A 25185-nucleotide genomic window follows, 5' to 3' on the forward strand; every position below is an offset into this window, starting at 1 on the left:
CCGAACTGAGAGGTATGAGCTACGAGGAGAGACTACGGGAATTAAACCTCACATCACTGGGAGACAGAAGAGTTAGAGGGGACATGATCACCACATACAAGATTCTAAGAGGAATTGATAGGGTAGATAAAGACAGACTATTTAACACAAGGGGCACACGCACTAGGGGACACAGGTGGAAATTGAGTGCCCAAATGAGCCATAGAGACGTTAGAAAGAATTTTTTTAGTGTCAGAGTAGTAGACAATTGGAATGCATTAGGCAGTGATGTGGAGGAGGCTGACTCCATACTCAGCTTCAAGTGTAGATATGATAGAGCCTAATAGGCTCAGGAACCTGTACACCAGTTGAGAGGTGGGATCAAAGAGCCAGAGCTCAACCCTCGCAAGCACAACTAGGTAAGTACACAAAATCGGGACAAATCATTGGAAGATTACCAGACACCAACCAGCCTATGACAGTCCCTGACCCCAGTGCCCAGCGTCACGCCTGCAGCCACTGACAGACAGGCAGAGATTCTACTACACAGCTATAGCAGTGGCCGAGAGCGGAATATATGTGGCGATCATTGTAATGCACTTAGTCATGGCGGCGGGAGGAGGAGGAGGAGGAGGAGGGAGGCAGGAAGATGTTAGCCAGCCAAAAGTAGAGGCGGCGTGGCGCGGCCAGCAGTCAGTCAGTGGGTCTGTGGTGGTGGTGCGGTGTGGAGCGTCCTGCTGCTGCTGCTGGTGCCCCTGTTCCACCCTCTCTCAGGCGCTGGCTCTCCTCATACTTGCTAGAATAACCTTTCCCCCTTTTTGATCATAAGTTCCCTCGGTGCGTGCGAGCAGTTTGTGGTGTTTTACAAGTGTTGATCTGTTACTCTTGTGTGGTGTGTGCAAGGAACGTCGCCTCAGAAGTGTGGATTTTTTAATTGAAGAATTGTGTTGGTGTCGTGGAGGAGGTACTCAGCACAACACCGGTTAACAGGTCTGTTATCTTAGTTTTTCTACTTCTCTTATACAGAAACATAAGTAATACACGTGTTGGAGAATGTCTTAAAGGTTAAACCGGTGAAGTTTTATTTCTTAAGTGGCGTTTAGATCTTTTGATGCCTAAAAAGTTGAGGATAAATATGCAGTAGCTAGTTAAAGGTGACTAGTAATCCAAGGTGCTCACTGAATACTCTTTATTTAACTCAAATAATTGTCGCTATCCTTGGCCAGTTGCTACGTCAACTTAGCAACTGGGCAAGGGTAGGAGAGTTGAGCAGGTCCGCGCGTCTTGGCTTAGTACAATACAAGTTTATTTCCTCGCGTCTGGGCAGCTAACTTCATTGTCTTTTTAATGAGTTTAACATTGATTAATTTATTTTAATCCCCGTTAGTTGGAGACTTTAGTTTAAGGGATACGGAAGTGTAGTGATAATCCACTTAAAACTTTTTCTTTAAATTATTAAGTCATATATAAGAGTTCACTAATCGTACAATAATGTGAAAACTCTTGTATATAAAAAAATAAAAAAGTAAAAAATGAAAACTAGCCTAAACCTAACCATATATACGGTTTTGATAATGTGAGAATGAGGTCTGGCGAATCGTCTTGCGTACGGCGTGACCTCGTTTGGAAGTGTAACGAGCAGTGACGCTCATGTTCCTTCTCTTGCTTAGGGGAAGCCCAAACACTTCCACTCGTGTTCAATATGCAACAAACATTAATTTCTGGCGCCAGTGCTGTACATTAGAGACGAGTGTTACCTCAACACGTGTACCATAGGCCTACTCCACAAATACAAGTTACCTCAGCTTCCCCACGTGTGGCAAGGCCTACCTCCAGGTAGGCCTATAAATGTTACCTTGTTATCACCACGTGTACCAATATCCACTACGGGCTCACCATAGCCCGTGCTGCTTGGAACTTCTTGTTCCAGGTAGCGAATCTTTAACAACAACAACAACAAGAGCCTCCACAACATACAACTGTTACTTCAGCAACAATACGACGATCAAAGTACTTCAAGTTATGCAGAAGTATTTTGACACTTTTAACTCGATAAGGAAACAATATATAACTATTGAACGACCAGTGTGTCCAGGGGTAGAGTGAGGGGGGGGGTGACGACCAGTGTGTCCAGGGGTAGAGTGAGGGGGGGGGGTGACGACCAGTGTGTCCAGGGGTAGAGTGAGGGGGGGGGGTGACGACCAGTGTGTCCAGGGGTAGAGTGAGGGGGGTGACGACCAGTGTGTCCAGGGGTAGAGTGAGGGGGGTGACGACCAGTGTGTCCAGGGGTAGAGTGAGGGGGGTGACGACCAGTGTGTCCAGGGGTAGAGTGAGGGGGGGGTGACGACCAGTGTGTCCAGGGGTAGAGTGAGGGGGGGGGGTGACGACCAGTGTGTCCAGGGGTAGAGTGAGGGGGGTGACGACCAGTGTGTCCAGGGGTAGAGTGAGGGGGGGGTGACGACCAGTGTGTCCAGGGGTAGAGTGAGGGGGGGGGTGACGACCAGTGTGTCCAGGGGTAGAGTGAGGGGGGTGACGACCAGTGTGTCCAGGGGTAGAGTGAGGGGGGGGGGGTGACGACCAGTGTGTCCAGGGGTAGAGTGAGGGGGGTGACGACCAGTGTGTCCAGGGGTAGAGTGAGGGGGGGGGGTGACGACCAGTGTTTCCAGGGGTAGAGTGAGGGAGGGGTGACGACCAGTGTGTCCAGGGGTAGAGTGAGGGAGGGGTGACGACCAGTGTGTCCAGGGGTAGAGTGAGGGGGGTGACGACCAGTGTGTCCAGGGGTAGAGTGAGGGGGGGGGTGACGACCAGTGTGTCCAGGGGTAGAGTGAGGGAGGGGTGACGACCAGTGTGTCCAGGGGTAGAGTGAGGGGGGTGACGACCAGTGTGTCCAGGGGTAGAGTGAGGGGGGGGGGTGACGACCAGTGTGTCCAGGGGTAGAGTGAGGGAGGGGTGACGACCAGTGTGTCCAGGGGTAGAGTGAGGGGGGTGACGACCAGTGTGTCCAGGGGTAGAGTGAGGGGGGGGGGTGACGACCAGTGTGTCCAGGGGTAGAGTGAGGGGGGGGTGACGACCAGTGTGTCCAGGGGTAGAGTGAGGGGGGGGGGTGACGACCAGTGTGTCCAGGGGTAGAGTGAGGGGGGGGGTGACGACCAGTGTGTCCAGGGGTAGAGTGAGGGGGGGGGGTGACGACCAGTGTGTCCAGGGGTAGAGTGAGGGGGGTGACGACCAGTGTGTCCAGGGGTAGAGTGAGGGGGGGGGTGACGACCAGTGTGTCCAGGGGTAGAGTGAGGGGGGGGGTGACGACCAGTGTGTCCAGGGGTAGAGTGAGGGGGGGGGGTGACGACCAGTGTGTCCAGGGGTAGAGTGAGGGGGGGGTGACGACCAGTGTGTCCAGGGGTAGAGTGAGGGGGGGGTGACGACCAGTGTGTCCAGGGGTAGAGTGAGGGGGGGGTGACGACCAGTGTGTCCAGGGGTAGAGTGAGGGGGGTGACGACCAGTGTGTCCAGGGGTAGAGTGAGGGGGGTGACGACCAGTGTGTCCAGGGGTAGAGTGAGGGAGGGGTGACGACCAGTGTGTCCAGGGGTAGAGTGAGGGGGGTGACGACCAGTGTGTCCAGGGGTAGAGTGAGGGAGGGGTGACGACCAGTGTGTCCAGGGGTAGAGTGAGGGGGGTGACGACCAGTGTGTCCAGGGGTAGAGTGAGGGGGGGGTGACGACCAGTGTGTCCAGGGGTAGAGTGAGGGGGGGGTGACGACCAGTGTGTCCAGGGGTAGAGTGAGGGGGGGGTGACGACCAGTGTGTCCAGGGGTAGAGTGAGGGGGGGGTGGCGACCAGTGTGTCCAGGGGTAGAGTGAGGGGGGGGGGGGTAACAACTAGTGTGTGTTACCTTGAGGTGATTCCTAAGATCAACATCTCCACCAACCAGTGGACATTGGCTCTCACAAGACCTCCAGTGGTAGAGGATAATGACGAATCCGTCGAGCTGTAGAGGTTGTAGAGGACCAGAAGAGCAACAGGTGAGAATCAGCGTGACCTCCCCCCCCCCCCCCCGCCTCCTGTAAACTACCCAACTAGGCCCTCCTCGCGACAAACAACTCCTTCGGCTACGTCTTGGTCTCAAACCTCGGCCCAAGTAACGCATATTGATTATCGAAGAGCATTATAGGTCTCGTGAATTCGCAATTGTGCTGGCATATATGTCATTCTTAAAATACACCTGCATGATGTATGTGAGGCTGTCAGCACCAACGCCATTCAACGTGATGATTTATTTCAGTGAAAATATTTACAGTGCGAGACTATGTAATTCACAACAGGTCAACAGGCGCGGGGAGAGTGTGTCATGATGAATTCAGAGAGGTTATTCTTACCTCAATTCATCACACTAGTAGTGATTGCTTTGTGTCTTGTATCTTCACACAATTGTGTAATAAAATGTGTATAGTATGAATCAGATCGTCCTCCTAAGACTTCCTCAACGTCCAGAAAACGGGCAATGTAAAGTAGCCTAACCTAACCTACCAGAAGACCCAAAACAGAAAACGGGACAGTACGTCACTTTCGCCACCTGCTAATTCAATTTTCCAGTACGACAAGTTTTTGCCTTATGTAACGCATACCAGCGAAAAGCGACGTTTTTTGTTGAAGGACAGGTTGTATGAATACAATTAATTCAAACTAATTAAACCAATGGAAGATATCTCAATACATAAACTACAAGACTACAAGAAACTACATGAGGCATGGAGTTATCAGGAGAAAGCGCCAAGCCATTACGACTATATAGCACTGAAAAGGGGTCAGAATAAGGATTTGGGATAGGACGGGGGGGAAAGGAATGGTGCCCAACCACGTGTGGACGGTCGGGGATTGAACGCTGACCCGCATGAAGCGAGACCGTCGCTCTACCGACCACCTCAAGTGGCCGGGCAGGCCCCCCATGAACGCCTTCACGCTGAGGAAAATATTTAAATAATTTGGCGACCTTTACCAAGTGGCGACATTCCTCACTTGACTTTATTCTCTGTAAACATCATTGAATAGAAAGTATATTTCTACAAGAAATATATATATTGGTAATGGTAGTTTTAATATGAATCAATATTCGTTAATTACTGGGTCCTCGTGGTAGTCTGGTTCGTTCTCCACTCTAGATCGAGAATTCCGGGTTCGAATTTCGGGCGGCACAGAAATGGTTGGGCGCGTTTCCTTGCACCTCATGCTCCTGTCCACCTAGCAGTAAGTTAGCTTGTTGTGGGGTTGCATCCTGGGCGGGGTCAGTAATTCGATCTTCTCAGGAAGGGGGGTGGGGGGTGGAAAGCTCGGTATAAACCTAACATGAATTGTACATATAACCTGGCTTCCTGTCCCCCGACACAATGAATTAACTTCTGACAAGGCCAGCTAGTAGGTTTCTCGGCGCATGCGCTTAACTCTGGTCAAGTTACACGCGGGTCCATAGGTACACAGACGAGCAAAATTATAAACGTCGTGAAGCCGGGAAAAACAAAAGCAGCCGACGCGTCAGATGAGCGTGAGTACTGTTGTTTACCGTTGCTAAACAGGTTTGGCTCTGACTTGGCTCAAGATATAGGCAACACGGCGCACATCACCCGCCCAATAGGCCACTGCAATAACAATACATATACGTCACAATTATATATGGATTTACACACACACACACACACACACACACACACACACACACACACACACACACACACACACACACACACACACACACTAAATATATATAGTGTACCTACTAGCGAGAAACGCATTATTTAGCCTAGTATGCAACACCGATTTGCCTAACAAGCAGAGTGATTTTCATAATTTTATTCCAATTAATATACTGAGAACATGAATTACTAACCTAGTTAGGTTAGGTTTGATCACATTTCTATGCAAGTTTCAACTAAAAAGAAAAAAGAAAATCATATATAATGTAATTGAAAGCTCAACGAGTGGTATTAACGAGTCTCGTTACGTGCCCCCCCCCACGCACCCCCATTATGCCAACAACTGACTTTCTGCAGAACACAACCCACAACAGTCGGTAAACTATATTTACTTCTGGGTGAATAGGGGTATTAGGTGTAAGGAAACGTGCACAAATATATATATAAAGCTCGGGGCTGAACCCGGGACCTGTGTGAGCTGGTTAATGGACAAACACAGCTCCATACTGTCTAGTACAGCAGTGTGAGCTGCTGCTCCCACACGTGTTGGGCCAGTTATGTCAGTGGAATTTATTGATAGAAGTGCTGGTTCCTTTTATGTAGACGGGTCGTGTCTGTGTCTGTGTGTCTGTCTGTGTGTGTGTCTGTCTGTCTCTCTGTCGTGTCTGTCTGTGTATGTCTGTTGTGTCTGCGTCTGTGTCTATCTGTCCTGGGAACCTGGTCTTGAGCTGGAGGATAACCTGCAAATTAATTTAAGATTTATATTTTAGATTTATAAGCTATATACTGTATTCCTAACAGATACACGTCTCGTCACAGGTGTGCCTGGACTGAACTTAGGTTTATAGTTAAAACTGAAACGCATTTCCAAAACATATATAGCACACAAATTTGATTTTAGATTGTCATAGGCTATGAAGTAATATGCATAGGCTTTTATAACAGAAACAAACCATATATAACACACACACAAATGACAATGACATGATTTGTTCAAACCATACAACATGCTTATAAAAATGTATCTTTACATTGTGTGTCATGGATGGAAATGCCTAAACGGAATTAGAAAAAGCAAACCGTGGTTAGAAGGGATGGGACGAAGTGTACTGTAGCCGGGCACTCGGCGCCTGCTGCCCCCTGGTGGCCGGCTGCCGGGGTTGGCTGGCCTCCTTCAGCCAGATTCACGAAGCATTTGGCCGGGGAGGATTGACTAGGCGCCAATCCTTAACTGCACGCCTCTTCACCCAGCAGTGAATGGGTACCTGGTTGTTAAAAGATTTGGCGGGTCGTATTCCCGGGAAAATTTACGATTAAGCACCTGCCAGATTCGCTATGCGTGCTAGTGGCTTTACAAGAATGTAAGAACTCTTGTATACATAAGAAAACATACGATAATTTCCGATTTGTTGCGGGCTTACCCCCGCAGCCCAGGTTGCCAAAAGCAGTGTGTCTTGCCTCTCTCTGAGTCGTTTGTGCTCTCCTGCAGCTGGTGAAGTACTCACAGTCCACCTGATCCTGCTTGTAGTGGACACACAACCCGTCTGGGATCCTCTCGGACGTAGGTTCGAACCCTCGTCACGGCCCTTGTTTCTTATGTATACACACATCTTATAATACAGGAAGTGACGTCGCCTCGGTCCGTCGAACACGTCATCGCTGCCCTTATTTGTAGACGTGTGTGGGGTAGGGTGGCTGATTTTTAGCCACGTTGTTGTGACGTATTTTTCACGTTGTGATCATTTCTCCTCTGGCCATTCAACGATTTTTAAGACTTGAGCTAATAATTGTAATAGTTCATTTCTGTCACCTGTCTTGTAAATAGTAATTTCATCAATGCAGTAGTTAAAAAACATAAGTTTCGAAATCTTTCTGGGTATAGGCTGTCTATTGCTTTGAAGAAGCCCATATTATTTGTTGTATTGTTGTCCGTATGATAAATACGTGTCACACGCTAGTGGTATACTGAACAGTGCTTGTTCAGTACTCGCCTAGTTGAACTTGCGGGGGTTGAACTCTGGCTCTATGGTCCCGCCTGTGATGTGGGGGTAGTGTCCACGCCTGGATCCCATCAGCTTTATTCTTGCGACTCCCTTCCTCTTGCCCTGTGCTGACCTGGTAGTCTACCTTTCTCTTTACATTTTTAATTCCACAAGCTTGCAAGACTTTCTAGTTATTTGTGTTTTCATGAGAGCTCGTACAACACACACACATGTTGTGTGTGTGTTTGTGGTATGAGGGGTATAGGGTATAGAGCCCAGTAGGCTTAGGAATCTGTACACCAGTTGAGTGACAGTTGAGAGGCGCGACCAAAGAGCCAGAGCTCAACCCACGCAAGCACAACTAGGTGAGTAGACACACTCGCATTGGAACTCAAACCATAAATATTTAGATGTAAGGTAACGTCTTGTAATTGTCGACTATAAGAACGAGTTATAGGAAACCAAAGACAATGTCAGCGCATTATATACAGCCGGTGATGACCAGTTGGGCAACATACACCGCTGGCATGGCGTTAACTACACCTGTAAACATATTGAGATGTTGTTGTTTTAGATTCAGCTACTTAGAACACAAGTTCCAAAGTAGCACGGGCTATGGTGAGCCCGTAGTGGACTTACCTGGCACAGGAGGAGCGGGGCTGTAACTCCCAAATTGCGAAGTATCCAAGATTCTCCACGCGATTGACACTAGAAAATCGTTACCTCAGCTATGTGAATCGCTCAGTTACAGCCCCGGTGCCAGGTACGTCCACTACGGGCTCACCATAGCCCGTGCTACTTGGAACTGTTTGTTCCCAGTAGCTGAAGTTAAACCAACAACAATAACTATGTGAATGGCATTTGGTTGTAAGTGGGTCAGCTGTGAGCTTAGCACCCCTGCACCCTAAATTCCTGCAAGTCACTCTCCTACTCTTCCTGTTGGGCGTTCCTGTTTTTGTCTCTTGGCGAATGAGCTCATTCATTAGTATATTTTTGTCCCCACCTTTTTGCTACGTAGCTTTTTCCTGCTATTTTCTTGTTATGGTGGTCTCTTGTTTTGTTTAGTCGCATGTTGTTATCTTGATGATTTCGGGGGTTTTAGCGTCCCCGCGGCCCGGTCCTCGACCAGGCCTCCTTTTTGTTACACACCCCAGGAAGCAGCCCGTAGCAGCTGTCTTAACTCTCAGGTACCTATCAGCTATCAGGCGCCCATAGACACACACACGATAAAATTAATAGGGAAGATTTCCTGACACCTGGAACTTCAAGAACAAGAGGTCATAGATTTAAACTAACTAAACACACATGCCGAAGAAATATAAGAAAATTCACTTTCACAAACATAGTGGTAGATGGTTGGAACAAATTAGTTGAGGTGGTGGAGGCCAAGACCGTCAATAGTTTCAAAGCGTTATATGACAAAGAGTGCTGGGAAGACGGGACACCACGAGCATAGCTCTCATCCTGTAACTACACTTAGGTAATTACACGCCTACAGTTTCGTATTTCACCTTTAGCCTCCACTTTTAGCTTGGTATGAGTGCCAGCCTTCTGTACCTCGTGATGTTATGTTGCTCGGTGTTCATCTTGGGATGGTGCGCCCACTATCGTCTCTGTTCTTGTTAGTCATTGTTGTTACACCCAATGTTCATGTCCTTTATGAATGTTGTAATTTATTTGCCACCGCTGAGTCTGCCTGCAATGATGCTTATTAGTTTTAGACACCTTACAGGGTGAGTGCAATGTCGACCATTGGTGGATGGTTGTGAAGATTCTCACAGGCTCCAGGATTAGCGGAAGAGGCTTGAAGGTTTACTGCGGCCTTGTGAAAGTGGGTGTTTAGGGAGGGGCAACTTGGCTGTTATGTCAGGCTTCCTATCATCTCTTCCACACTTCCACCCCCTCCCTCCCTTGAGGAATCTATTGCGATAGGTCGGGGTCGGCCCTATTACCCCCATTGAGGGTTGTTGCTTCCATGGCAGACCCCCACGAAAGTCGGAGAGGAAAAGGTGGCTGCCGAGGCCGTAATCTGGCATAATATTCAGACATTGACATGCAAAACGTATGTTGTGATGACAAATTTGCATTCTGGGAGGCTCCCAACACTTGAATGGCTCAAGCTTTTGGGCTCAGACTGGCTGTAGCAGTCTTTCTTGTAGACATGTGTTGCTGAATATCAGAAAGGGTGAAATAAATGACTAGCGCCATCTTCTCTATATTATGTTCTTTACTTGAGAACGAAGTTTGAAAAATTAACTCTCAAAATTTCATTTTACAGTTTAATTATGACTTGTCGCTAAGAGATACGTTGAGTTGATCTCAACATTTTCAAAGGCAGAGATGAAGTGGCTTCAAATTGATTGATTGATTAAGATTAAGCCACCCAAGAGGTGGCACGGGGATAAATAGCCCATAAGTGGAAGAGGCTACAAATTAGGTGGCAATCGCGTATATAACCAATAAGAGTGAAGTGAAGTAAGGCACATGGGCTAATAGGCCTTCTGGAGTGCCTAAATAGTTAAGTTTTCATTTTGGATGAGGCAGTGTGTGTGCTGGACACACACACTGCCTCATGCCACACACACTGTCTTGGTCTTGATGATATAATGTATCTGAGCGGGTATCTTGCACACTACGTCACTGAATGCCCAGTTATCACACCACTCAGGTCCGTTGGCATGAGCTAACTGGAGCTGTGCAATTACTTTATCTCGTGTTTTTGAAGATATCCTCATAATGCACTCAAAATTTGCCAGTGTTGGCTACTGAACATATAACCCTGTATGACTAACCAACCTGTGTGATGGGGATTTTTAGCACCACGGAGCTAGTTTTTGAGATACTCTGTACTTCCCTTCATATAGTCTAGGGGCAGCTGCACAAGTCTTCTGTTGTTGTATCTGTCAAGGTGGTGAATGGTAGGCAAGGTGGCGAAGGGCAGGGAATGTGACGAATGGTAGGGGCAGTGACGAAGGGTAGGAAATGGGGTGAAGGGTAGGGGAAGATGACAGGTAGAGGAAAATAACACTTCACTCTAACTACTGTAAACCGCCATGACCAAGCTTCCAGCAAGTATTGAGTGATGAGGATGATAGTGTGTAGTGTAGATAGATGATTACAGTAATGAAGATAGCGTGCAGTATAGATACAGTAATGAAGGCTGTGTGTAGTGTGATGAAGATAGTGTACAGGGAAAATGGTTACAGTAATGATAGTTGAGTGTAAGTAACCAACCTCTCCTCTTACAAAGAACGTAGCTTTTAGCTCGTATGCGTTACATAAGGCCACAAATTATTGTAGTAGAAAATGGGAAGCTGCTGGCGAAAGTGACGTACTGTCCCGTTTTCTGTTTTGGGTCCTCTGGTAGGTTAGGAGGACGGACTGAGGTAAAACAGTTGCATCGAGGAAGTGTGTAATAGTGTTTACAGTGCCCATCTTCGGTGCATTGTTGAGCCTTGCCTCGTGGAGTATCGTGCTCCCTTCACCGCCTTGCTTCCTCTACTGCCTTGCGCCCTTCCAATCATAAAAGCATTCAACCCCTCTCCATATGTAGTAGGCTGCAGGCCATTGTTTAGTTTTCAGACAAGTATTCATTTATGCACTGCCTGTTTGACAGTCGCAGCCAGTGAACGTGACCTTCACCACAGTAAGCGGTAGAAGCACTCACCTTGGTTGTAAAGCGATTGTAAAGGTTGTAAAGGTCGTGTTCCAGGGAAAACTAGTAGTGTAAGGCTTAACATGATCAATGGGAAGGGAAAGCTCTAAGCCTACGAACAGGAGTCGGAATACACCACCTAAGTAAGACTGAACTGAATAACACTGAGTGCGGCAGTCAGAGGCTTAGGGCCCGCGAAGGAATCTCTCTTAACCGGAAGTGCATAGTCCCCAGGTATAGTAGTGTTTGTTGTTTGGACTTTTACACTAACCGACCAATTAAAACACTTCTTTTTGCTAAACTTTTCTTAATGAATGCAAGTGAGAGAGAACCTCCTGGAGGGCAAGATTAGCGGGAGCCTCGTGTAAAAACTGGTCCCAGCCTCCTGCAGGCGTCTCTATTACATAGTTTCTTTGAGTGTAGTAATTATACACACTCTTGTCTTCCTTGTGTTGTGGGGCGGGTCCCTGAAGGAAGGGGGGAGTGTGATGACCCCAGAGGGCAATTAATGGGCAGAGTTTCTTTCACCCTATGCCCCTGTTACCTAGCAGTAAATAGGTACCTGGGTGTTAGTCAGCTGTCACGGGCTGCTTCCTGGGGGTGGAGGCCTGGTCGAGGACCGGGCCGCGGGGACACTGAAGTCCCGAAATCATCTCAAGATAACCTCAAGATAACGAGATAACCCCGTGTCCTGCCCTACCTCCTCCCTCACTAGTGGAGGAGGAGGAATGTTTGATTACTCTGTGCTGGAGTTCCCCTTCTCTTCCCTCCCCACTACTGAGGGGAGAGTGGATGAGGGATTATGTCGTGTTTGTTACGGCTGTTGTTCTGTTGGCTCCAGTAGCTCTGTTACGGCTGTTGTTCTGTTGGCTCCTGTAGCTCTGTTACGGCTGTTGTTCTGTTGGCTCCTGTAGCTCTGTTACGGCTGTTCTGTTGGCTCCTGTAGCTCTGTTACGGCTGTTGTTCTGTTGGCTCCTGTAGCTCTGTTACGGCTGTTGTTCTGTTGGCTCCTGAAGCTCTGTTACGGCTGTTGTTCTGTTGGCTCCTGAAGCTCTGTTACGGCTGTTGTTCTGTTGGCTCCTGAAGCTCTGTTAGTTTCTGTAGTTCTGTTACGGCAATTGTTCTGTTAGCTCCTATTGCGGCTATTCCTGTTACGGCTATTGCTCGTGTCAACAATGTTTCCTTAACGCCAGGACTCCAATCCAGCTTGTAAAACTGAATAATAAATTAATCTTAGGTCGCAAGTTACCCAAGTGACAAGAGACACTAGGATAGTGAGACCTTAAGGCCAAAACTCGCCATTATTACTACATTAAAGACAAATTATGTTGCTGTTTGGGAGATTTTCACCTGGTAAATCGAAACTATGTCAAAGAAGTCCCAAATCCAATCTACAGAATCGCTTGGGTAGAAAACAGGTAATAAGAGTCCATGTCCAAGGACTAAATGGCATGGCTTAAATATATGGAACTGTGGCAACACTTCATAAAAGTCTAATAACCTAAGTAAATCACTGATCACACCCTTGGAACTATTTGTAATTGACGAGACTTGCAATAATACTATATATATACTATGGAAACTATACTTTAGTGTTCAACATGTCCTGTGTGTCCGGAGTCCTGCCGGCTACTGGGGTTTAAACCAACCAATCGGGCGGCTGGATGTCTCCCACACCAGCTTGTTGCCAAACTTCCATAACCTCCATTTATAGATAGCTTGTTTAGTTAACACGAGTTTAAAAACTTCCCAAGCTAGTAACAATCACCTACATGCGTAAGCATTAAATGCAACCACAGAACATTCTCCCAATGAACTAGATGGCTCCTCACTCGGGTCTCTTGAACTGACACTTGCAAACGTGACAACACTGCCCTCCTTTCCCATTCTCTACTATGGCAGGTCCCTGCTGGTGGTTATCCACGAGACAAAAGCTGTTGCCTCAGACCAAATGAGCATATCCCTCATACAAGTAATTATTTCTTAGCACACTAATTCTTTCTTAGCTAACATTAATAGCATTTATGTATATTAATAACAACTTGGAACTCCTTGGAAGAGCTGCCCTCATGACTGTGATTACCATGAGACACCAAACCCATTCTCACACCAAGTGGATGGTTAAGTAGATGTTTTTAATAGTCTGAAACATATTATGGTTCAATAATAGTTTACTTGTATACTGGCAAGTCATCCTTTGTCTTTAACAGAGAATCCTCTCAAGATATAACTTTATTGTATTATAAATCGTTGTTTTAAAATATATAAGGTCTATGCTTAACTCGTTTTCTTTGAAATGGTCTGAAGAATTTTTTTCTGTAAATTAAATTCTCAAAAATAGTTTTGGAATTTCCTATTTCACATGTCTGAGAATAATGCACCACATTACCGTAACCAACGTACGAAACTTAAGGTTAAGGCAACCTTAAGTTAACCTTAACCTAATCTTGCCTTAACCTAACCTTAATCTAACCATTGATGGGAATATATAATAGCACTAATTATGTAGTAATGTGAAGTATTTACCTCCAGGTTATGACCTTCTTGGGGTCAGGTTCCTTAGAAATATTTATGCAAATTACATACAACTTGCTATAAATTTCAATACAGCCTCTGTATACTCCCATTACTTCTACATTAGTTTACAAAGGCGTAGCTAGATTTTTATATTGTATTACAAATTAATCGCTATTTTCCTATGCCAATATCATAAGAATTATTCAAAATAATGTAGATTTTTTTATATTCAACTAAAACAATAGCCTAGCCTGTTAATTTTGCATAGGGCTTGCTATCATTTTCTCGTCCTCACAAGTTGTATATGCAAATTGCTAAATGTTTTTCAAACATGTCACTTCAACAGCGATTACATTAATCACCAACTCTCCAGAATGAAAATAACATAGATTATTTCTATTACCGTTATGGCCATCTTAGTCCATAACTTGCCTCTTCCTCTCTCCCACTTTTTATTTTATTTTTTAACCACGGATGTGACCAGTTGTAAACAATGCTAACCAGTGTATATATATACTTTTTCTACTGTCGTCTATGGACAAGGTTAGAGATCTGGACCTTGATTCACGAAGCAGTTACGCAAGTATCTACGAACCTGTCCATCTTTCCTCGATCTTTTAACGGCTTTGGTAACATTTATTAAATAGTTTACAAGCATGAAAACTTGCCAATCAACTGTTGTTATTGTTATAAACAGCCTCCTGGTGCTTCGGAGCTCATTAATTGTTTAATAATTGTAAACAAAGCCGCCAAAGATTGAGAAAAGATATACAGGTTCGTATGTGCTGGCGTAACTGCTTCGTGAATCTGGGGAACCGGTCGGCCGAGCGGACAGCACGCTGGACTTGTGATCCTGTGGTCCCGGGTTCGATCCCGGGCGCCCGGCGAGAAACAACAGGCAGAGTTTCTTTTACCCTATGCCCCTGTATCCTAGCAGTAAAATAGGTACCTGGGTGTTAGTCAGCTGTCACGGGCTGCTTCCTGGGGGTGGAGGCCTGGTCGAGGACCGGGCCGTGGGGAACACTAAAGCCCCGAAATCATCTCAAGATAGGTTCTGTTGGCGATTATTCGTATTTGTAGTACGTGGGTGAAGCATTTACAGCGTTGTGGTTCGAACAAAAGTCGTCAGTGAAGCACTTGTTCCGGAAGTGTTCGGACGTCATCAGTTTTGAGTCGTATGTAAACCGTTTTGAATTCATAAACAGCTGGGGTTTGGCGGGTGGATGGAATGGACTTTGGGTCTTTGTTTGGAGGACGGACTGGTTTTCTTCCACAAAGTCGAGATATGGTGTCTGAACCCTCTCACCAAGTTGACACATGGAGTATATTCGACACTCGAGTGTTGAGAAAGCTGTCAGATACGACAAATATTCGATGCGCATAGGTTCGAGTCCTCTCACCGGCTCCGGTGGGTTTTCTCATTGAGATATGACGATAATGTGATTTTTGTATATAGTGCCAGGTATGTCTGTATCCCAGGCGTATTACAGTGGGAGATTAGTAGAGTGATGTGGTTTGTTATAGTGGGTTGTGGCGTTGTTGTTTGCTTGTTCTAGAGAGCTGTTGTGTGATGGTATTGTTCTTTGGTTCTCGGCCTGGTCGAGGACCGGGCCGCGGGGACATTGAGCCCCGAAACCATCGCAAGGTAGGGTTTGTGCGTGTTTGTACTCGCCTCGTTGTGCTTGCGGGGGTCGAGCCATGCGTGCGTGCGTGTGCGTGCGTGCGTGTGTGTGCGTGGTGGCAGCGGTGGACAGGTTCCTGCTCTTACCCCACCTTTCTGCCGCGCACTTTATCACATTGTTAAGCAGCTTGACAAACAACTCTGGCACCCATAACTTACCCCGGGACCACAAGTGCCAAGTGCCAACGGTCAGGTCTACTCTGGCACTCCACCACACCGCACTTCTCGGCCTTGACTCACTTAACCACTCACGATTTCAGTATTACGAAAATGCATTTTATCCCCGGTACTAATTGTCCGCCATCTTGGAGGTATCCACCACAACAAGCGTCAACTGTGGCAGACAACAATTACATTCAACTGTGAGAGGCTGCAGGATCCGTGTGAGGGCAGTAGCACTCCCGGTTGCAATTCTTTTGACCATGTCGTAGCGCAATCAACTAAGGCGTGTCTGGGATCATCCCAAACGTAGCTTCGAACCCTCATCACGGCCCTTGTGGATTTGTTCATTTGATGTATCACGCTATTGGGATTTGTGTGTGTATTCAATCACTATGACTGGCATCCGCTAGAAGCCTCCACTATGGCAAGCCTGGACTATGGCAGACAAGGTGTAGTGGCAAGCCTAGACCAGGGGAGTGGCGGGGGTGTGTTAGAGGCGATCATTATAACACTTTGTGAGGATAATGGCCAGAAGGTATTGGCCTCTTACCTGCTTGATGAGAGTCGCGATGTAATTACTGGACGGGCAGGTGACGGCCAAGCTTGCTCCTCTACTTGATGTGTCTCACAGTGTTCCCTCCACCATATTGTTGTGGTGACGTGTTTACTGGGTCTCCTCTCCCCCCCCTTGCTGTGGGTCACCTGTCCCCCCACCCCTTGCTGTGGGTCACCAGTCCCCCCCCCTTGCTGTGGGTCACCAGTCCCCCCCCCTTGCTGTGGGTCACCAGTCCCCCCCCTTGCTGTGGGTCACCAGTCCCCCCCTTGCTGTGGGTCACCAGTCCCCCCCCTTGCTGTGGGTCACCTGTCCCCCCCCACCTTGATGTGGGTTGCCTGTCCCCCCCCCCTTGCTGTGGGTCACCAGTCCCCCCCCCCCTTGCTGTGGGTCACCTGTCCCCCCCCCACCTTGATGTGGGTTGCCTGTCCCCCCCCACCTTGCTGTGGGTCACCTGTCCCCCCCCACCTTGATGTGGGCTGCCTGTCCCCCCCCTTGCTGTGGGTCACCTGTCCCCCCCCACCTTGATGTGGGTTGCCTGTCCCCCCCCCTTGCTGTGGGTCACCTGTCCCCCCCACCTTGACGTGGGTTGCCTGTCCCCCCCCACCTTGATGTGGGTTGCCTGTCCCCCCCCTTGCTGTGGGTCACCTGTCCCCCCCTTGCTGTGGGTCACCTGTCCCCCCCCACCTTGATGTGGGTTGCCTGTCCCCCCCCACCTTGATGTGGGTTGCCTGTCCCCCCCCCTTGCTGTGGGTTGCCTGTCCCCCCCACCTTGATGTGGGTTGCCTGTCCCCCCCCACCTTGATGTGGGTTGCCTGTCCCCCCCCACCTTGATGTGGGTTGCCTGTCCCCCCCCACCTTGATGTGGGTTGCCTGTCCCCCCCCACCTTGATGTGGGTTGCCTGTCCCCCCCCCTTGCTGTGGGTTGCCTGTCCCCCCCACCTTGATGTGGGTTGCCTGTCCCCCCCCCCACCTTGATGTGGGTTGCCTGTCCCCCCCACCTTGATGTGGGTTGCCTGTCCCCCCCCCCACCTTGATGTGGGTTGCCTGTCCCCCCCACCTTGATGTGGGTTGCCTGTCCCCCCCCCCCTTGCTGTGGGTCACCTGTCCCCCCACCTTGATGTGGGTTGCCTGTCCCCCCCCACCTTGATGTGGGTTGCCTGTCCCCCCCCCCTTGCTGTGGGTCACCTTTCCCCCCCCCACCTTGATGTGGGTTGCCTGTCCCCCCCCACCTTGATGTGGGTCGCCTGTCCCCCCCCCCTTGCTGTGGGTCACCTGTCCCCCCCCACCTTGATGTGGGTTGCCTGTCCCCCCCCACCTTGATGTGGGTTGCCTGTCCCCCCCCCCCCTTGCTGTGGGTCACCTGTCCGCCACCTGCCGTCAGGTGTTAACAAACTGCCCTCTTCAGTATGACGTGAACCAAGAACTATCGGGTAATGGTACCCAGTAACTACACAGTAGTAGGAGGGCCAACTGGTAGGTTAGTATTGGTAAAAGTGATGGAGTTAGGGAGAAGGAAAGCTGCCAACTTTACAGTAGCAGGCTGAGGCCTACACCTGTACACTCATCTATCTCGCATCAAACATTCTGGTCAACATATTGTGACATGTGTCCATGGTGTTCAGCTTGATCTTAAATGTTTTGATGTGTAATATAACCCCACACAGCTTCGTGACGGAGATCGACTTGAAGACTGCCTCTTTGGAAGACAGAAATATTAGTCATCAATAAGATCTTGAATGCTCAACAGAAAACGCGTTTGGCGTTGACATTTCAGTTTCTTGACAATGGACAAGTATTCTTCTCTAGACATCCATACATGTGAAGAACTCCACACGCACATGAGCGCACACACTCAGACGGCCCAAGACATGATGGACTACGTCACACAGAAGTGCAAGGAAGCAGCAAACAAGTTTGTCCCAGTCCAAACGGAAAACAGTGAAATGAAGATGAGAAACCCATGGTTTAATCAGAGATGTAGGCTAGCTAAGCAGCAAACTATAAGGGCACGGAGAAACTATAGGAATAACAGAACACTTGAGAGCAGAAAAAGATACCAGAGTGCCAGGAATGAATGTCAGGTTGAGAAGAGAGGCAGAAAGACAATACGAAAATGACATCGCAAGCAAGACAAAGACTCAGCCTAAATTGCTGCACAGCCACATCAGGAGAAAAACAACAGTAGAGAAACAGGTTATGAAATTAAGGATAGGAGCAGAAGGAACGACAAACGACAAGGAAGTGTGTGAGGAACTGAACAAGAAATTCCAGGAGGTCTTCACCTTAGAGCAAGGTGCCGTACCTTGTCAAGCACAAGATGAAGCTGGAAAAAGTTCAGAGGTATGCCACTAGACTAGTCCCAGAACTGAGAGGCATGAGTTACGAGGAAAGGCTGCGGGAAATGCACCTTACGATACTGGAAGACAGAAGTGTAAGAGGAGACATGATCACAACCTACAAAATCCTCAGGGGAATCGACCGGGTAGACAAGAATAAACTATTCAACACTGGTGGTACGCGAACAAGGGGACACAGGTTGAAACTGAGTACCCACATGAGCCACTGGGACGTTAGAAAGAATTTTTTCAGTGTCAGAGTAGTTAGTAAATGGAATGCACTACGAAGTGATGTGGTGGAGGCTGACTCCATACACAGTTTCAAATGTAGATATGATGGAGCACAGTAGGCTCAGGAATCTGTACACCTGTTGATTGACAGTTGAGAGGCGGGACCAAAGAGCCAGAGCTCAACCTCCGCAAGCACAAATAGGTGAGTATACACACACACAACAAAAATTAGGCAAGAAAGATAAGGGTGGGCAGACTGCATTTTCTTGGAGTGTCAGAAAGCCTTTGACACAGTACCCCATAAAAGGCTGTTAAAAAAGTTGGAGCAACAGGCAGGCGTAAAAGGTAAGGTGCTCCAGTGGATAAGGGAGTATCTAAGTAATAGGAAACAGCGAGTAACTGTGAGGGGAGAGACACCAGAGTGGCGAGATGTCACCAGTGGAGTCCCACAGGGCTCTGTACTTGGACCCATTCTGTTTCTAATGTGTAAATGATCTTCCAGAGGGTATAGACTCATTCCTCTCAATGCTTGCTGATGATGCAAAAATTATGAGAAGAATCAAGACGGATGAAGATACAGAGACTACAGGATGACCTGGACCAACTGGAGGAATGGTCTAGAAAATGGTTGATAAAGTTCAACTCAGGAAATCAGGAAAATGTAAAGTAATGAAATTAGGCGAAGGGAGCAGAAGGCTGATCACAAGTGTTATGATCCCAGGCAGCCTGAGAAACGAGTCTACCTTTGAGAGTTATTTAGCCAAGCCTGACGTAACTAAGAGGTCAAAGACACATAGACATGTGAATGTATATAGTAAACATTCAATTAGATTTGGCAAATAGTTAAAAGCATTGGCAGTGAATGAATGGGTACATAAACGACTTGACATGAGATGTCAAAAGTTTGTGAGGAAGGCATGAGGCTCATGTCAGGGGTCTTGACTTTACTCGAGTAACAGCCGTCGTGGAAGCAGGATGCAGTGTTTTTAGGCTCCTGGTCGCAGAGGAAGATTCTCTGATTAGTGCTCCATCAAGAGGGGAATTATACAGGCGTTCTTGATGAAGCCTGGTGAACGACATCGTGCTTGAGTCTAGAAGGGGAGAAGCCCCGTAGAGAAGTTTAAATGCAATTTTGGTGGGCTAAGGAGCACGTCAACGTCTGACGCTGAAGCCAACAAGCGCCCTTGTACAACTAACTCTATGGTAAGCACAATTTAACCAGTTTACAGTGATTGTCTGCAGTTGGTCGTGTGCCTAGCGAATGTTTATTGATATGTTAGGCATGTTTTGAAGAGGCATAAGGCCAAAATATGTGAGTAAAGATGGAGGAACGTCCTGGAAGACGGAGCGACATCCACCCACTCCGACCGCTGGTGGGTGACTGAGTGTGAGGGCCGCCCGGGAAGCGGAAGGCTCCCAGGGAGGGCAGAAAATGGACCAGCCCAAAAGTGGGGATTATTATTATTAACATCTTTATTGACAAAATTAATTACAATTTTGCCTAATCTGAGGATTTTGATAGTCTTATTAAATTGAGGTTAATGCTAGTATTCACTGTCACGCAGGACAGAGGGTCATACATAAGACAATAGGTCTAAACTGTAGGCTGAAGCATATATATATCATCTTGAGGTTATCTTGAGATGATTTCGGGGCTTTTTAGTGTCCCCGCGGCCCGGTCCTCGACCAGGCCTCCACCCCCAGGAAGCAGCCCGTGACAGCTGACTAACACCCAGGTACCTATTTTACTGCTAGGTAACAGGGGCATAGGGTGAAAGAAACTCTGCCCATTGTTTCTCGCCGGCGCCTGGGATCGAACCCAGGACCACAGGATCACAAGTCCAGCGTGCTGTCCGCTCGGCCGACCGGCTCCCTCATGGTTACAATCAGTGTGTTAATGTATGGATATGTGAAAACAACTTTCTATTGTGCACTGCCACACAAGGGCAGGGATGGGTTCATAAGTGATGCAGCTTAGAATATAAGTAGAAATTGTTCTTCATTCTTTAAAATGGACATGCAAATTTGGGGTAAATTGTTAGGATGTCGTCCAGAACACCTGAGTCAATAAAATAGTTACACAGTTGGTGGTACAAGAGGCCAGGAGGTCTAAAGTCCTTTACGGTTTCACATTCATCAATATAGTGTTCTAGTGAATGCATTAAAGGTTTATCACAGAGTTTACAATCTGAATATTCTGGTAGTGGCTCAGCCTCACTAACCTGCCAGATGTGTCTATAGCCAAGGCGAATTCGCGCAATTACTACATCACATTGCCTGGTCCGGTTACTGTGCTGACCATACAAATACCTATTATTACAGAACTTGTCATAACTTTTAATACTGCAGCTTTCAGGTCTCTGTGCATTTCTTAGTTCTTCTAAATCTGAATTAATTTCTTTAATTTGTATGTTTCTAATAACTGCATTAGATAGTCCAAAATCATAATCAATGTTTTCTTTCCTGCAAGCCTCATTGGCCAATTGATCTACAAAGTCATGTTTTCCAACTCCAACATGGGATGGGATCCACACAAATTTTATACAAGAATTATTATCATTGGCAAAAATTACATTCCATTTAATATTACAAGCTACTTCCGACATACATTGTGATGGGAAGTTACCTCACAGCATGTAGAAACCAGGGAGAAAGTCGAGTCAGAGAGAAAGAAAGACCTGGGGGTTGATATCACGCCAGACCTGTTCCCTGAAGCCCATATCAAGAGGATAACATCAGCGGCATACGCCAGGTTGGCCATCATAAGAACGGTATTTAGAAATTTGTGTAAGGAATCATTCAGAACTTTGTATACCACATGTCAGACCAATCCTGGAGTATGCGGCTCCAGCATGGCGTCCATATCTAGTCAAGCATAAGACTAAGCTGGAAAAGGTTCAGTTTACCACCAGACTAGTACCCGAACTGAGAGGTATGAGCTACGAGGAGAGACTACGGGAATTAAACCTCACATCATTGGGAGACAGATGAGTTAGAGGGGACATGATCACCACATAAAAGATTCTCAGAGGAATTGATAGGGTAGATAAAAACAGACTATTTAACACAAGGGGCACACGCACTAGGGGACACAGGTGGAAATTAAGTGCCCAAATGAGCCATAGAGACGTTAGAAAGAATTTTTTCAGTGTCAGAGTAGTTAGTAAATGGAATGCACTAGGAAGTGATGTGGTTGAGGCTGACTCCATACACAGGTTCAAATGTAGATATGATAGAGCCCAATAGGCTCAGGAATCTGTAAACCAGTTGATTGACAGTTGAGAGGCAGGACCAAAAGAGACAAAGCTCAACCCCCGCAAGCACAAATAGGTGAGTACACACACACACACACACACACACACACACACACACGCGCGCGCGCGCAGCTCCCTGACAAGAGAAAGCAAGCTTATCTTAGCTGCCAACACCCACACATGGTGTCACCAAGGCGGAGAGCTCTCCTCCTATATTTCCCATTGCCACACGTCTCCCTTCGCCTGTGCTTCTCCCTCCTCTTTACTCCCTCCCTCCCTTAAAAAGAAGTATATTTGAGGTATGGCGGGGCTTTAGTCCCCTAAGTGATGACTGATGGGCGGGCCAGACTGGATCACTGGGGCGGTGCCTTATTGTTTCTCCCGTAATGTGATGGAGTTCCTGACGGGCCCTACCTCACCACACCACCTTAACCACACCACCATAACCACAGTTACCCCTGCTGCCACACCCCACCCGCTGCCACACTCACCCCCTGCCACACTCACCCCCCTGCCACACTCACCCCCCTGCCACACTCACCCCCCTGCCACACTCACCCCCCTGCCACACTCACCCCCCTGCCACACTCACCCCCCTGCCACACACCCACCCGCTGCCACACACCCACCCGCTGCCACACACCCACCCGCTGCCACACACCCACCCGCTGCCACACACCCACCCGCTGCCACACACCCACCCGCTGCACCACACCCACCCGCTGCACCACACCCACCCGCTGCCCCACACCCACCCGCTGCCCCACACCCACCCGCTGCCCCACACCCACCCCCTGCCACACACCCACCCGCTGCCACACACCCACCCGCTGCCACACACCCACCCGCTGCCACACACCCACCCGCTGCCACACCCACCCCCTGCCACACACCCACCCCCCTGCCACACACCCACCCCCTGCCACACACCCACCCCCTGCCACACACCCACCCCCTGCCACACCCACCCGCCAGCACACCCACCCTTTGATATATCTTACGCTTCTGTGGTTGTATATTCACCAACATGTATGCACCATACCGGTTAACAGTGGCGTATTGCTGGGCGAGGCGGCCCAATATGCTTGACGCTGTGATACCCAACAGTGAAGGTTATCTTGAGGTTATCTTGGACAAGAACATAGCTCCAGTAGCTCCTTTTTCAGTATTTTTACACATCTTCATATATAAAAGGCAATTCGGTTTTTATTCGGTAATATTTCCCGTTGCATTTGAGCTTAATCTCACCCTTTACATTGTTGCGTTGGTCATTAATGGTAATTTGCAGGTTGATTGATCGTTAATTGTGTGAAGTGCATCGTGAAGGGTTGTTCTGACGGGGGAAGGCGTAATACCGTCACGCAGACTAGGGAGAGTATAAGTGTTTCTGACAGGCTGTCTGCTGGACTTAGAGGCGAAGTGTCTGCTGCTGTTTTTACCCATTCTGCTGCATCTTCTTGTGACAGAGCTGCACACTCTGGTCTATGGAACAGCAAGTTACGTATAGAGCGGCTGGCTCACTCACCCGATTCCTGCTCCATGTAAATTATGCCTTCTATGCCAAAGGCGACATTAACTCGCCTAGCTGTCCTTACTACAGAACTGCAGACCCCATTCTCCGTGGGTTCGCATCTCCAGTGTTATATTTATCAGTGACAAGCTGTAAAGTCTTGCTCTTTTGAATGGATTACAAACGGTGCAATTGCTGGAGGTCTTTTTGCTCGCTCTGAATAACAGAGCTTTTGTAGGCTATTGTGAATTTTTATGTTGGGCGTTGTAAGCTGTAAATGTTTCTCTGCATGTTATATAAACGTTGAGGTTGTTATCCGGTCTTATGCTCGGGATGATATCGATGTTCTTGATCAAGATAACTCGAAGCCTATGTCTCCACTGGACTGTTATATCGGCTAGTGACATTTGATGCTGCTTTTTGTTGTTACTTTTGTAACACCAGAGCAGCAGCTAGTGTTACTGCTGCCGATACTGTTCCTGATTTTATAGTTGTTGCTGTTGATTTTGCCGCCTTATCTTGGTTATCTTAAGTTATCTACCTTTGCTGCTGTTATTACTTTCTGCTGCTGTTGTTACTTTGTTGCAGTTACTGTCCATATTTGTGTTGATATTGTCTGACAAACACATCTGAGGATCAAGAACTAAGCACTGACGCCCACCATCGTAGGATACTTGAGTGTGAGCCAAATAACCCGCGGACTGTTATTGGAATTGAATAATGTAACACCATAATGTGTCCCGTATTTACATTTACACTTGCAGTGTCCATTAGTTATATTGATCCTCGACGTATTGACTTTGGCAGTTTATGGTATGATGGCCGTCTTGAGGGCACGAAACTATCAGGGGGAAAGCGCCAAGTCATTACGACTATATAGCACTTGGAAGGGGTCTGGATAAGGATTTGGGATGGGACGGGGGGAAAGGAATGGTGCTCAACCACTTGAGGACGGTCGGGGATTGAACGCCGATTTGCATGAAGCGAGACCGTTGCTGTACCGTCCAGCTCAAGTAGTTGGGTTGAGTCATACCTTCAACCAGTCACAGTGACAACTGTGCACAATGCGGACTGTTACCGACAGCAAAACAGTCCAGATTTTGAGCGCACACTCTCTCATCGTGATGTTGCTGTTGTTATAGGTTCAGCTACTGGGGAACAAAACGTTCCAAGTAGCACGGGCTATGGTGAGCCCGTAGTGGACTTACCTGGCACAGGATCGGTGCTGTCCCTCATCTTGATTGATTGATAAAGATTAAGCCACCCAAGAGGTGGCACGGGCATGAATAGCCCGTAAGTGATGGCCCTTTTGAGCCATTACCAGTATCAAGAGATGATACTGGAGATCTGTGGAGGCACGCACACCCTGCGTGACGGAAGATGTCTCCCGTGCCTCATCGTGCTCCCACCGGCACTTTTAAGTGAGAGGCTGGTGTGGTGACCTACAGTAGTGGGCCTGGTGCACCTATAGCTGCCAGCCAGTTATTTACCTTGACTGTGCCCTTTGACCCCGCCTCAGGATTTGACAGGAAAATCTATTCACTGAAATGAGCAGTATCTTCAAGGGTTAGCGGGGCAACTAGAACACCTGATAAATAAACGGTAAACGTGTACTCACAAACAGGAGCAGAAACGGTAAATA

The 25185-nt window shown here is 47.9% G+C and overlaps 1 protein-coding gene across 2 annotated transcripts in view; it reads left to right on the top strand.

Annotated features, from left to right (window-relative positions):
- The first annotated feature begins 661 nt into the window (after positions 1–661).
- LOC123772369 (connectin) overlaps positions 662–25185 on the top strand; it is an 806097-nt gene continuing 781573 nt past the window's right edge. For both annotated transcript variants that reach the window (XM_045765447.2, XM_045765448.2), the window contains exon 1: positions 662–969. The gene's annotated coding sequence lies outside the window, so the exon portion shown is untranslated. The remainder of the gene's footprint in view (positions 970–25185) is intronic.

The sequence above is a fragment of the Procambarus clarkii genome, chromosome 17 (assembly GCF_040958095.1).
Source record: "Procambarus clarkii isolate CNS0578487 chromosome 17, FALCON_Pclarkii_2.0, whole genome shotgun sequence".
NCBI lineage: Eukaryota > Metazoa > Arthropoda > Malacostraca > Decapoda > Cambaridae > Procambarus > Procambarus clarkii.